We start from the raw sequence: 14152 nt of genomic DNA on the forward strand, positions 1-14152 counted from the left end.
TTTTATTTGCTTTGCTTACTTCTGTGGAGTAGTTTACCTAAACAAGGTCCTGATGAGTTGACCAATGGTGGTGATAACTGGAAAGAGAGTGATTTGACTTAGTTATTGCAATGTATGCAATGGGAATATTCAGGACTTTTTATTTATGAAATTACAATCACAATGTCTTAGGCTCAGGTTGTAGGAAAATCACTACTGGGCAGGGAGGTAGCGTATGGGTTGGTGGGAGGAATTTAGAAGATTGACACTCATGGAAGTCCTCAGGAAATGTGGTGATCATTAAGGGGTGGTAGGTATTTCTTCTTTGCGGAGACAGTTTTATGTTTAAACCCAAAAAAATAATTAAAGGACACATTGGCTGTATACATGCCAATATAGACTGCCAATAATAGACCGGGGACTATGTTACTCCTGTGTGTCATATTATTAGTAGCCCAAAGAAAATGGTGGTTTGCAACAGTGACAGGTTCCTGAACATGGCGCCTACAAAAAAGGTAAGTGTGTGCCATAATGAGCAAGTATGCTGTGAGCTGTACATAGAAGCCAATTGTAGCAAAAGCTCACTCATATCCACAAAAATTTTGGTTCTGCTTTAAGTGATATATCTTCTGTGCCAAATGTTGCATGCTGCCATGGCAACTGTCTATAGAATGTTAGTATAAGAAAATGGAGATTCAGTTCTCTAAAATTATCTGCAACAAGAAAAATGTAAATATTGCCTACAAGTTGCAGTAGATACTGTAAGAGCCTGTTCAAACTCTATAGCAAACAATTATATCTAGACCCCTTTACACATATTTACGATGGAACACATCATACCATTTGCCCACTATGGTACACTACAATTCACATTGGGGCTGTTTACTAGGTGTATTATCAGTCCCTGACTTGATTTTATTGAATGCAGTCATGCAAAAGAGATAGTTCCTAATATCGACACCTTGATAAGGTTTAATATTTTATCCTACTATTCTGATAGACTGCATTTGTATGGACAGTGATACCCAAAACAAACAATCTCCATCACTTCATATCAGCTAAAACCATTTTCTCATTGGTTTGCTTTGGAAAACAAACCGTTAAATACATATTAATAATTTACTGGGATTCATAAATCCTTGTTTAACTAAAATCCATTTTTTTAAATCTTCCTGGATATCTATTAATCTTCCTCTGTCTTCTGTCATGAAAAATTTGTGTTATTTCACTTCTTGTAAAGTTACATTATTTATCACGTCCATTTTCTCTTTATCTCACAGAACATATACACTATTGAAAGTTGTTTTATCACCGCTGTTCTCAACAATAGCAATAATTCCGAATGTACAGACTCCATCTGAGATTATTACCATTCTGGAAAGGGATATAGAAATAAACAGTATAAAGGCTGAAATACAGGAAATGTGTTGTGGCTTTATAAATTCACCACTATAAACAGCCAGGATAAATAATGTAGAATACTGGGGCCAGTCTACATATTAAGGTGTTGAGCAACTCAAGCAGACACAGAAAATAAATAATTCCCTATGCCAGTTTTTCTCATCCTTTTTGCTTCAGAGGAACCCTAAAATTATTCTCATATCTCAGAGAACTCCTGTTAATATGAATCCATGGGGTGTTAGTGGCAAAATTGCCCCTTCAATAAGTGGTCAGTAGGAAGCATGTTATTCTTACTATGGTATTCTAAAAGCTAAAATGATCTCCTGCGCCATGCCGCTGACTCTACAGTTATATTGGCTCAGGAACTATGCAGACAAAAAAAAGGTAGGTCAATCATCCACAGCTCAGGGAACCACAAACAACCTCTAGAATAATAATAATAATAATAACTTTAGGGTACCCCAGAACCCTGGTAGAGAATGGCTGATATATTTTTTAGGAATAAAACTAAAGCAGAACATAGTACATAAAAACTTTATTTTTAGAGTCTTTGCCCATATTGTTCTCACAGTTGGCCATTATGAAGAATATATGCTGGACCAGACAGCATGACCTCACATATGCAAGGTAAGTAGTTATGTAAGGCCTACACAAACGCTTTTGTGTTTAAAGAGTTGTGATATTACAGTTCTTATATCAAAGTAAACTGATATTTTCAAAAAGGAAACATTCACCAACAGAAATATACAGTATTTGATGTCACTGCTGACCTCCTCCTTAAAATGCCGAATGCCAGGGTGTCATGTCAGAGGGATTATATTACATCCAGTCAGTTAGCATTTTCAGAAATAGTCATCAATTACAGCTTACATAACTCTCTCAGCACAGATTGTGTGGAAATTAAACAAAAGCAATGTACAGATTCTTGTGTATTATGTGGAAAATCCGATCAGTTTATTGTGATTGAAAACTGTTCTCAAGGATATACTGCCTGACAAAACAAAGTAACACAATCTAATATTTCAATGTACCACTTTTAGCTTTGATTAATGCACGTGTAATTTTGATAAACCTATTCAATATCACAACATAAATTTACGCCCAGGACTGTATTAGCTTTTCACCAAGATCTTTTATTGAGAATAGGAAAGCTGCCTTAAGTCTTCTCCAGTACATCCCATAGATTCTAAATAGGATTAAAGTCTGGACTTTGTGTAGGCCAATCCATGTGAGAAAATGATGTTGCATTAGGCAAGCTATTGAGGGTGAGTAGAGTTTTGGAGGTAATGCTAAATAGGTATAATAAATGTATTATTTATTTGTTAAATAGGTATATGAAATGTATTTTTTAACCCCCTGGCATTCTAATTCTGGCTGTATTATTATGCCAATAGGGGTACATTGTTTTGCATGGAAATTTATTTAACATTGTAGACCTATAGTTCTTAGGCATAACTCACCGAAATATATCCAATATTTAATTAATTTAATAATAAACCTTAAATAAAAAAAATCTGTTAAAACAAGGGTGCATAAAAATACAGAAACCTGTAATATAACATATAACATAATATATATATATATTTATATTTTTTATAATTTAATTATTTCTTTGTATTGGATTCAATACAGTTATTTTGTATTGAATCCCGGGGAACATCACTGCACTCACTGGCTGAAGATCAGAAGAAGAGGACACGGCCCCGGCCCCATGCAGGGGGACGCCAATGGGACCAAGTAAGTGTTTTTTTTTAAGGTTTTTAGCCACCCCGAGTGAGGCTCGGGGGTTACCGCTTTTTGCATGTTCTTTTTACCCTGAGCCACACTAGGGAATACCACTAAGGGGGTTATTGATGAAATAGGTATATGAAATGTATTACTTGTTGGTAGGAATCGGAAAAATTGAACACCTTAATTAGACTATATAAAGATGATGGCAATAAACTAGAAAAGGCATTACTCAGGCTCTCATTCCACCCTCTTGTTGTGTGGCTATCAGAACATCCAAGGTATGGCGGTTAACATTTGGAAACAGGAAAGCAGGGTTTGAATAAAATTGATGCTGTAATGTTTTTAAAATTTATTAAAAGATAATTAAATGTGATATATGGACTCTTCAGATCTCCTAAAGAGGCAGATTGGAGTTCCGCAAAACGAGTCAAGATCTCCACATGATGTAGAGTCCCCCATTTTATCTGGATATATACACCTGATGGTGGATTTGTTTTTATGTTGGTTTTTAAAAATGTTTGATAAACAAATATTGTTTTTTATGTGATGTCCTAATAAAAATTGGGTATAAATAATGTATGATTAATGTAAATTAATATTGCCAAAAAAGTCCCATTCGTGCTTTTTGGTTTGTTTATGTTCAACTGGACTGGACTGTGTAGGCAAGTCCATGTGTGAAAATGATGTTGCATTAAACAAGCTATTGGCAGAAGGCATCCAAATTAAAATGCCTGTATAGGTGGATGCCAGTTTCCAGGAGTAGGCATTCTATGAAAAACTGCATTGGCATTACGATAGTCCTAGGAAATCCATATATAATGCTTATGCTCAACTATTGAAAGAGCTAAACTCCAAGAATAAGGAGGTCAGAGATACTAAGGTTGGGAAAGAGGGGTCTAGATGACTCTGTGCGTAATTTCACTTAAGAGATGAGCTTGTGCAAGACTGAAGGTAAGACTGGGGTTCAGCTTTAGGTAAGATAATTGTGTTTGGACATACGTATGCATTTTATTTCAGTAAGAGATGTATGTATATTAAGATATAGAAGGATCATATTTATTTTGTATATTATTCTTAGTATATGGTATTTATATTTATAGGCATAAGTACAAGACAGCAAAACAAGCTTAGAAAGTTTTAGTTTACAGCCAGATTAGAAAGACAAATTCCCTTGTTCTTATTTTTTTTCTCCAAACTCTTGCAGCTTTCTTATCATTTTGTGAACTGAATGGAAAGAAAAAAAGTGTAATTTAACATTTCAAGCAAAACCAGAAGCAAAGAAAAGGTTTGTGAGTGCACCATAAATCTTAGGACCCACAATGAATTGTGATGGTATTGATAAGAAAACTCATTCCAATTTATCTGCAGCAGGAACACAGTGATAATAACTTCAAGATGGAAAATATACTGGTAATACATTTAATGTTGTTGTTTCACAGGCCATGCAATATAAGACTTTCTAATTTTTCATGGCGATATTAATGGGCAGTTTCCACGCACTTTGCTCCTTTTTTTGTAATACGTCCACTATGCCCAGTGTTGTTGGGGTATTATAATGAATCTGTGAGCAGCACAATATTTCACTCCCTATATCTGTCCACAAGAAAATATTCAATTAGATCTTGCTACAACAAACTATATACTATGAAGCAAACACTAACAGCAATGTTTGCAATAGACATCTTATTTGACTTATATGGTTTCTTGGCATTTCTTTAGCAGAGGTTGGAAACAGAGGGCAAAATGAAAGCAAATGTATAAACCTTTTCCTCACAAACCCGTCATAATAGGTGCATTGAATTTTAGGTGTAGGTACAGACCTTCTTTTAATTTGGATAGTAGGAAAAAGTTATACCATATATACTCGAGTATAAACTGATTCAAATAAACAGAGGTACCAGCTTTTACCTGAGATTACAGTAAACCTGCTTTGGCTCAAGTTTAAATCAAGTACATAAAGTCCATCTGTCAATGCTAACATTCATGCTATTTATATACCTTTTTTTACACTTTTACAGGTAAATGTATCTTGTTAATTTGGGTTGGTTTTGGAAAGTTACTTGCTCTTATGTAATTCTTTGGGCATGGTTATTGGCCACCAGTAGATGATGCAGTGTCCTCAAGTATGTAACAAACTCATGTCTCCTGTCTCAAATGGTAAGACACATTTTTCCTTAGCACCATGTACCGATGAGTATAAACCAAAATTATTTTTCTAATAGCTTTTTGAGGGAAAAAAAATCTGTTTTATTAAGGTATATACAGTATGCTTTAAAGACACAAATGTTAAAGAAAATGAAAACAGCTTTTGTAATGATATTACCAAGTAAAAATGTATCTAAGACTTTAGTGATGGGGTTTACATCTACGTTTTTTATCCTGTACAGCATTTGAAGTCTAAATGTAAATGTTTATTTCGTTCTTTTCATTTTATTTTCTTGCTAGCTAACAACCTGAATGCTTTTTACAAAATATACAGTAATTAGGTGACCTCAAAAGGTAACCGAATGTTTACAAGAAACAAATTGTATAATAAAATGGAAATGCCAATGAAACAACTGAACAGTTTTTGTTTGGCATAACATTTACTCAACAGTTATTAAAACAGTTTCTTTGATTAAATCACAGGACTGTATTTACAATAAACCCCTACAATATACAATGCCCCAGTATAGCAAGACTGCCTTGGGCACCACATCTTACCCAGATCTTGATAGATATAGTAATTCATTATTGTGTATAATAAAATTTTGTAGACCCAGACCATTTTTGCCAGTGCAACATGGCCATATCCTCGCTGATGTAGTCAATGAAGTCCAGAAGTGGTGTCCTTGGAAGTAGCACTTTTTGTATACCTGGAACCAATTGCCAGAAAAATTAACAATTTTTTGCTTCTTGGTTTTAGGTCAACTGATTCAGAGTTAGCATACAGTCCATTTCAGCCGTCCTATAAAGCAACTGAGATATTATTCTCATTCTGAAAAGAGAATACTTATCCTTGTTGCTCCTCTTGTATTTGATCAGTAGTAAGTAATTTTAGACCACCTTTTTTTAGAAACTTCTTTAGTGATATGGAGGGCAGTGGGAAAAACCACTGACTGAATACAGGGGAACCAGGAAATTGATATTGCCAGAAGTGTTGGTTTCTGACTATTCTTCAGTGGCTTGGAACATGACAGTTGCCCAGGGTAAAATTAATCACACATAGGCACTATTGACTTATTCCTTGGCATGACTAAATTTTTTTAAAGCATCAACTTAAAAAAAATGTAGCAAACATTGGAGGTAATTCTAGTGCAAAGATGTATCACTGTATATATGTGAAGGTCTTTAGTAAAGCATCCGATTTTAGGAGACTTGTTAATTGAAATAGTTAACACTTTAGTATAAAATATAGATTGCATTGTAAACTAAAAAAAAAAGGTTTCAAACAAGCATAGTGAAATGCAATAGGGAGAAACAGATGAAGTCAAGTTGAGATTGAATAAAATTAAATACAACACCTATAAATGAATTTTAAAGGTACAATTTCCAGATCTTGTTTTTTCCACTAAACAAAGGCTTCATGAATATGATTAATATAATGTAAAATATGTGAACATTTATCTATAAATCTTTTGCCAATCATGATTGTTTTTGTCTTTTATCACCTCCATAAATAGGAGTTTATGGACTTGACCATGGACAGCTTTGTTGTAGGTACCCCTTACATAAAGACCAGAAAATGAACTGCCATGATAAAATTGCATACAGAATAGGAGTGATTATCAAAGCATATGAGCTTATAAAAAATTGTAATGGTAATGACTGCGGTTAAAATAAATGTCCTTCAATTCTAGTAGAGTCTGGAAACTTTTGTGAAATGTTGACAATTGTAAATGACCTAATCAATAAAGGTAAAAGGTTGATTATTACCAAATCCAAGGAATTTATTGATGAGACAAATGCACCAAAGCACACAAAGGAGTTGAAAAAGATGAGAACAAAGCCATGCTTGCAGCATAAAACTTCAAACCCGACAGATCCTATGATTTCAAGTGCATTTCCCTGACAACTATGGCAAAAGGTGGTATCACATCTTTCAGTGTTATGCAACAAAACGTATATTCTGCATTTGGACTGTTAAAAATAAAGATTTATATAGAATATGTAAAAACTTTAGTATGGAATTCCAAAAGTTTTTTTCTGACAGCAGTTTGCTTTAGGGAATCTAAGATGATTTTTAGCATAAAACTTTCAGTTCTATCGAAAGTCAAACAGATTGAGAGAACTATTCAAATTGTCAAACATTTGCTCACAAGGAAAAGAAAAGAGGATAAGATCCATATATCATCCTCCTAAAACATACAATATTAATCGATGGCATTATTTCTTTTGAGCGCGTGAGTCTGAATCCCACAAAGACAATATCTTGAGTTTATTTCCATATTTGCAAAGGTTTTCTCCGACTGTTCCACTTCCCTTTTTTAGTGTGAGTCAATTTGTTCATCACTTCTGCTCAATATATACAAGGCACATTTAAAGTGCATCTGAATTTGAAAGGGCAAAGTCAATATTTCCATTTTATTCAAGTGCCGACTGGGTGAGTTACCCATTTGTTCAGTGGTGTTGGTATTTCAAGTTTTCCATAGAGTAGTTTGTCTTTCATCCTCTTCAAAAGGCCAAAGGTGAAGGCATCACTATGTCACAGATGAACATTCAATTATTATTTAGAATGTGAAGAACTTAGTGGAGGAGCAAGCCACTATCACTGGGATTTGCCATTGCTTGGAAAGTTGGGTGAAGATGGAAAGTCCTGTAAAGATATCTTGCTGATGCACTTTCTGGGAAGCATAAGATGCTTTTATCAGATTCAGCTGTTCAGCATTTATCCAGCAATTAGGCAATGCTAAATTATCAATATTGAGTTGTGTTTTTAAAGTAAATACGGAGATTTTTCATGCATTTTTAACGAGTGTTCAAGCTTGTCAGGTGTTTTTACCATGCATCTCCCAGTCCCTATTTCCAATATTAAAGGAATTGTGTAAGGGTTACATTCAAGTCAAGGTGCATTTTAAGAGAAAAGCTCTTATACCTACCTACTTGGTGGCCCAAGTCTCATATTATATCCCAAATCCAGATTGTAAATCTATCATTCTTTTTAGCAAAGAATGCCAAAAGTGTTTAGTGAATTAATTAGTGATATAATGGTCAGAAGAAGCAACCACAAAGGATTCTAGTCCCAGAGATACCCACACCCTCATTTCTAGTAAAGGCATCAGGAAGTCAGGGAGAATCTGCCTTGTTTCAGTGTTCCCAAAGACAAAAATTAACTGACAATTTTAGCTCTTTCCCCACTATATCCAAAAGGAAAAAGACTGGTAGTATTTATAGTGTAACCATGGAGTTTGTTAGCAAAAATTCTTTATTGCGATGGGTGATCACAAATTTATATATTTCCACAGGTTATGGGAAAATTATGATAACACTTGACAGATAAGCCATCAGTGTTTTTTGTCCACCAATAGGAAAATGCCTTTTATGCCTAATGTTATATTAATATTATAAATTCAAATCTCCTCACGTTTTCTTCTATTTCATTGCATGCAGACATTCAACACATTGCTGAATGAAGTACTTGATTTTCTTTTTTTAAACAATGGCAGGTAATAGCATTTTACTCATTCACTTTGGGGCAGTAGGTTGTGATGTGGTTACCAGAATGGGGATTATTTACTAAACAAATATGGGCTGTTTACATAGCAAAATGAATTACCTCCTTGAAAGAGAAGCTGCACTTAGCATAGTAAAAAGCTCAGCTGACTTCAACTATCTAAACATTTGAAAGTTAAAATCCTGTTTTTTTTTTATTTTTTTTAGATTTCTCACACATTATTGGATATTCTCACCACATTCACTGCAAAGTCAACTACCCCTTACAAGTTAATACTTCACCTTAGTAAGTAAACCGCTTGAGTTGCTCTAGTAAATCAGACTCTGATATTATTAAGCATTGTATCAAGGCAGTCTTACCACTGGAATTGCCCACTAATATGGCTTTCCTGTGCATTGCTACAGCTCAAGTGTGTTGGGATGCCCTTCACAAACAATGGCACCAGAGAACACCATTACACATATCATACTTTACTGCAGTGTTGTCAATTGACCCTTAAAGTTTGTTAAATCCCAAAACCACTGTCAGATCAATAAAGCTGAACTAAATGCTATTAAAACATTGACAGGTAAGTTTCAGACAGAAGAGACAGTTTCATTTTCAATAAAAGCTCCTTTTTGTCTGTCGGCAAAGTCTTTGTTACTGTACACTGAGCCACACAATCTCGACATACGTTGGATGCTGGGATAAATTAACTTCCAAGTGCATGTTAGGTGGGGGGGGGGGGGGGCACTACTAGCCAACCATTATGGCAACATCTCATTTACAATGATGTAGAATTTAGTACCAGAGTGAATTTCTTGTGATATTCTTGTATTTTACTACAAATTCACTAAAACTTTGTGTACCACCGAACACAAGAAAATAGATAGGTAGACCCCGAGTTAAGGACACCCGAAATATGGACGACTCCTAGATACGAACTGGGCTTTCCTGCTCGCTTGTGTGCAGGACAAAGGTGGAGGGGGGCGGTTTGCATGACTTGCAGAAGAAATCTTTTGCTAAACACAGTTGAGGTTATGGGTGATCTTAAGGACTGAGCTCTTCTGCAACATCTTGTAACTCTTTAATGACCAAGACAAACTCTGCAATTGTTTCTTTTTGCATATCAAAGCACAGCTTGCAGTGTTGGTGTTCGAATTTGGGTTGTCCTTATATTCGACCCGAATATAGCTGTTCGAATTCAGATAGACCCGAAAAACACGGGATTCGATGGCACAAATTCGTGTGTAAAAAAATTATCGTTAAAGTAATTAATTGAATGTGTGTGATTTGTGTAACTAACTTATCTTTTTACAGGTTATCCCACAATGACAGGATGATTCCTCCTGTGAATCCTCCTGTCACTGTGGGATCCCCGGGCCCTAGTGGTTAAATGGGGACAAGTTTCCCCATTCATTACTTCTAGTGCTCTGTGATTGGCTCAAGTGTCATCAGGATTTTCCTTTCCCCAGCCAATCAGACAGCACTAGGGGGGAACGAATGGGGAAACTTGTCCCCATTTAGCCTCTAGTGCCAGAGATCCTTCAATGAATGCAGCCATGGCCAGCATTCATTGAGAACGGTGTGCGATCCGCGGCACTAGAGGGTAAATGGGGACAAGTCTCCCCATTCAAAACCTCTAGTGCTCTCTGAGTTTCTCTATCCAGGAACACAAAACTCCTTGTGTTCTCCGATAGGGAAACTCTATCCAAGAACACATACAACTAGTAAAGGGCTACAAGAGCAATCAGGGGAGCGAAGCTGTCAGCTCCGCTCCCCTGATTGCTCTTGTGGTTCTTCACAGTCCCTAAAAATAACCCGAATTCTCCCACTATTGACTTTAATGGTGTTCGAATTCGGCATTCGATCACCCAAACAATATCTCCCTATTCGATCGAATAGCTGTCATAAATAAAACACAACAGAATGATATGAAAATAATTGCATAGAAGCAATGACTTTTTATGAAATCTCCACAATTCACAAAACATTTACAAATAATATAAGTCCAGTGTCTATATTCAATAGTCTTCCTTTTGGCAGAAATTTTGTGCTGAACCACCCACAGTAAAATAATCAGAGTTTACCATTACACACAGGAGGCTTGTGTGTAAATGCAACAGAAGTGACTCTGATGTTCTGAATACCATATACAACCCAGGGTCAGAGGTGTTTCTTTTGGCAATACCACTACAGGATCATATGAAAAAAATCAATCTCATGACAAAAATACAAGTCTGTGGAAACACAAGACCTGCTTGAAACAGACAAACGGCAATTTAGAAGGAAACCAACTGCAGGTATATATCAAGTATATATATATCAGTAAATTCAGAATGATCTCAGAAGCTTCTATAACAGATGTCATTATCCAAAAACCCAAAGCCCATCAACACAAGCCAAACAAATTCTTGTGATCCAAAAAGCTGAAATGTGCCAATAGCTAGCATAAAACAGATACCATTCCATATAGTTGTGACTGCAGTGACCCCTGAATCTAACCTACTATGGATAATTATTGTATTATCTAAAGGCCAAGGGAAATTTTGTGTCAGTGAGAGCATGAAACCATTAGTATGTATGTCTCCACTGTTAAAAAAAAATCCAAGTATCTATTTGTTTTACAAAGAGCTAGAACAAGACCTTGAATAAATATATTTCATGCATTATCACGGATGTGTGAATCTCCACAGGGTCACGTTATTCTGTATCAGGCCAAATGTCATCTTGTACAATTGTATTTGTCTTTTTAAATTAATGTTAGCAGTGATTGTAAGAGAAAAACACTAATTAAGTAGTGTCCACTGCTACCTAGAAATCTCATTAAAATGTTTCAGACTATAGGTGGGAAAGAGCTCTGTGATGACTGTGTGGAGGCAAAAGGAATACTCCTAATTAGTTTAGGAATTTTAATGCTGAATGTCACCTTCAGAATGAATCCTCATCTAGATAATCACATGCACCATGGGTTTCCAATGAATTCTATAGATCCAAGAGCTGGACAATTCTTTATTTATCTTAACACTTTTTTTTGAAGGATTATGGTGCAGTATATTTATTCAGTAACTTTAGGAGGATAATATTCCTTCAAATTCTAACTTTTTGTACACTGCAGTGATTACATTATTATTATTATTATTATTATTATTAATAATAATAATAATAATAATAATAAACATGGTTTATTTAGCGCCAACAGTGACACAGGTGAAGGAGAGGACCCTGCCCAGAAGAGCTTACAATCTAGGGGGTCATGTCAAAATTCTATAAAGAAATGCAACTTGATCAAATCTGACCTACAGAATTTTCTTCTGCACAAGAGGAATTTCTGAACAATTATGAGTACTCCATGCTTTTTGAATGAAAAAAAAAACACAAAATAACTTAAAGTGGATGGAGAGCAACTAACAGTACACACCTATTTCTGACATGACACAAAATATAGTAATAGTGTTGTTTTTTCAAAAATTCTACCTTTTATCCTTAAAAAGCAGGCACTGACGTCTAGTCAAGTGAATGTGCTTAGGCTGAGATGATGTAAGCAGTATGCTGCAGAGAAGAGGAACATTTTCTGTTTCTCCTAGAGATTGGATTGTATACTTTGTAGCAAAAATGAGAAGTGAGAAGTCTCAACAGATTGTTGATCTGTGTCAGACTCTGTAAACATTAAAGAATGATACAATAATCAGGATATTTTTGTTAACTTGAGCCATAAGTCCGCTGATCATCTTGATAAGGTGGCTTTATAAATGTTTTTTCCCACCCATATTTTAACTTTGATTTAAAATAAAAACAACATAAAAAGTATTTCATGCTTTTAGACTTAGTTACAAGTGCCTCTGTGTCCCATTCCAGGCCGCCTTGAATTAGTATTTCAGTACTGGGCCTCAGCCAAAAGAAGAGGGGGCTCAGAAAGCTTTCTTAGTATATGGCTTTGATACACTTTGATAAATGCCCAGGGGAATTATTTTAGGAAAAATTGGCCTCAAACATAACATAACATTAACCTAGATCTATCCTTGTAATGTGGAAATAATGAAGCAGCTTGAAAAGTTGCAAAATGTCTTCAACATTACAAGGAAAGGTCCAGCTGAATGTGCCAAACTGGAACTAGATATAAACCCATAAAGTATGCAACCTTATTCTAAAGTACGTGAAGAATAAAAATGTCTCCAACATGATTTTGTAAAAGGCAGCTGTAGAATGTTTGTAAAGATTAATTTATCGAAGCCATATTATACAGTACATAGTAGTAGCTAGTTACAAAAAACTGGATTTGTTAGTGTTGAATATATTTTATTATTTATGCAAGTAGTTTATTTAATTCTAGTGCTTTTACCCATCAAACAATTCCAAAAAGGCCACTGGTGCAAACTCTTGGTAGGGTCAGTCTGGTCCACAAAATATGTAGCACAGAAGTAAAACTCTGACTGACACTAATGCCTTTTTCTATCAAATTTTAAATACAAATATCTGGTAATACCGGATCTGAGTAAAGGAAGCTTAATTAGATCCAACATAAAAACACTGAGGGCATTCCTACCATTTTCTTTGCTAGCATATGACTATGCAACAATCACAACTTGCGGGTAAGCAGGAATTTTTATTCTAATCGTTACTTTCACCCTCTACACACTGTATTCTTAACTAATTGTACCTATGTGGTAGATATACATTGTATAGGATATAGTATACCATACTAATATACTTTATACAAATAGCCCTCTCCTGATTTCTTGCCACATGACCTACTGATTATAAACATTATAAACATCTGATTATAAACATCTTCCTTTTTACTCTATAGGTCTTCAACTTCTATACACTCAATATACAACCTGCAACCTTTTAAAAGCACAAGACCACAGGATGAATACCCTTATTCAACCTAATTTCTCATCAATTGGTACTCTCATCAATATTAGTTTAAATGAATCCTATTTGGTAAGCCATTATATTTTACATAAGATCAATATCCTTACTTTTTAACAATCCCTATATCTTGATTCTCTTGTCAGTGATAAGTACACATACCCCTATACAATGATTCTAATGTTTCAACTCTATGAATGTTACATACTATTGCGTCTGCAATCTAAACAGATCAACTAAGCTATATATTATTAATTACAATATTTCAGTGTATCAACACTACTTTAAGAACTACTGTCCTGAATATATCACTCAGAACCGATCACTATACCATCTGTAAGTACTATTTTTTTATACTATCTTATAATTTTCCTATTCATATGAGAAATAAGTAGGACCCCATACCAGACATAGTTGTATCTCTTCTTACTACCGTATTTTTCTTCCCCAAAACTGGGTCTTATACAGCGAACACAGTTTTTAAAAATAATTAAAATATCATACTCACCCGATACCGCGATCCCGCGATGCTGC

This window comes from Pyxicephalus adspersus, chromosome 11 (genome assembly GCF_032062135.1).
Source record: "Pyxicephalus adspersus chromosome 11, UCB_Pads_2.0, whole genome shotgun sequence".
NCBI classification, from domain to species: Eukaryota; Metazoa; Chordata; class Amphibia; order Anura; family Pyxicephalidae; genus Pyxicephalus; species Pyxicephalus adspersus.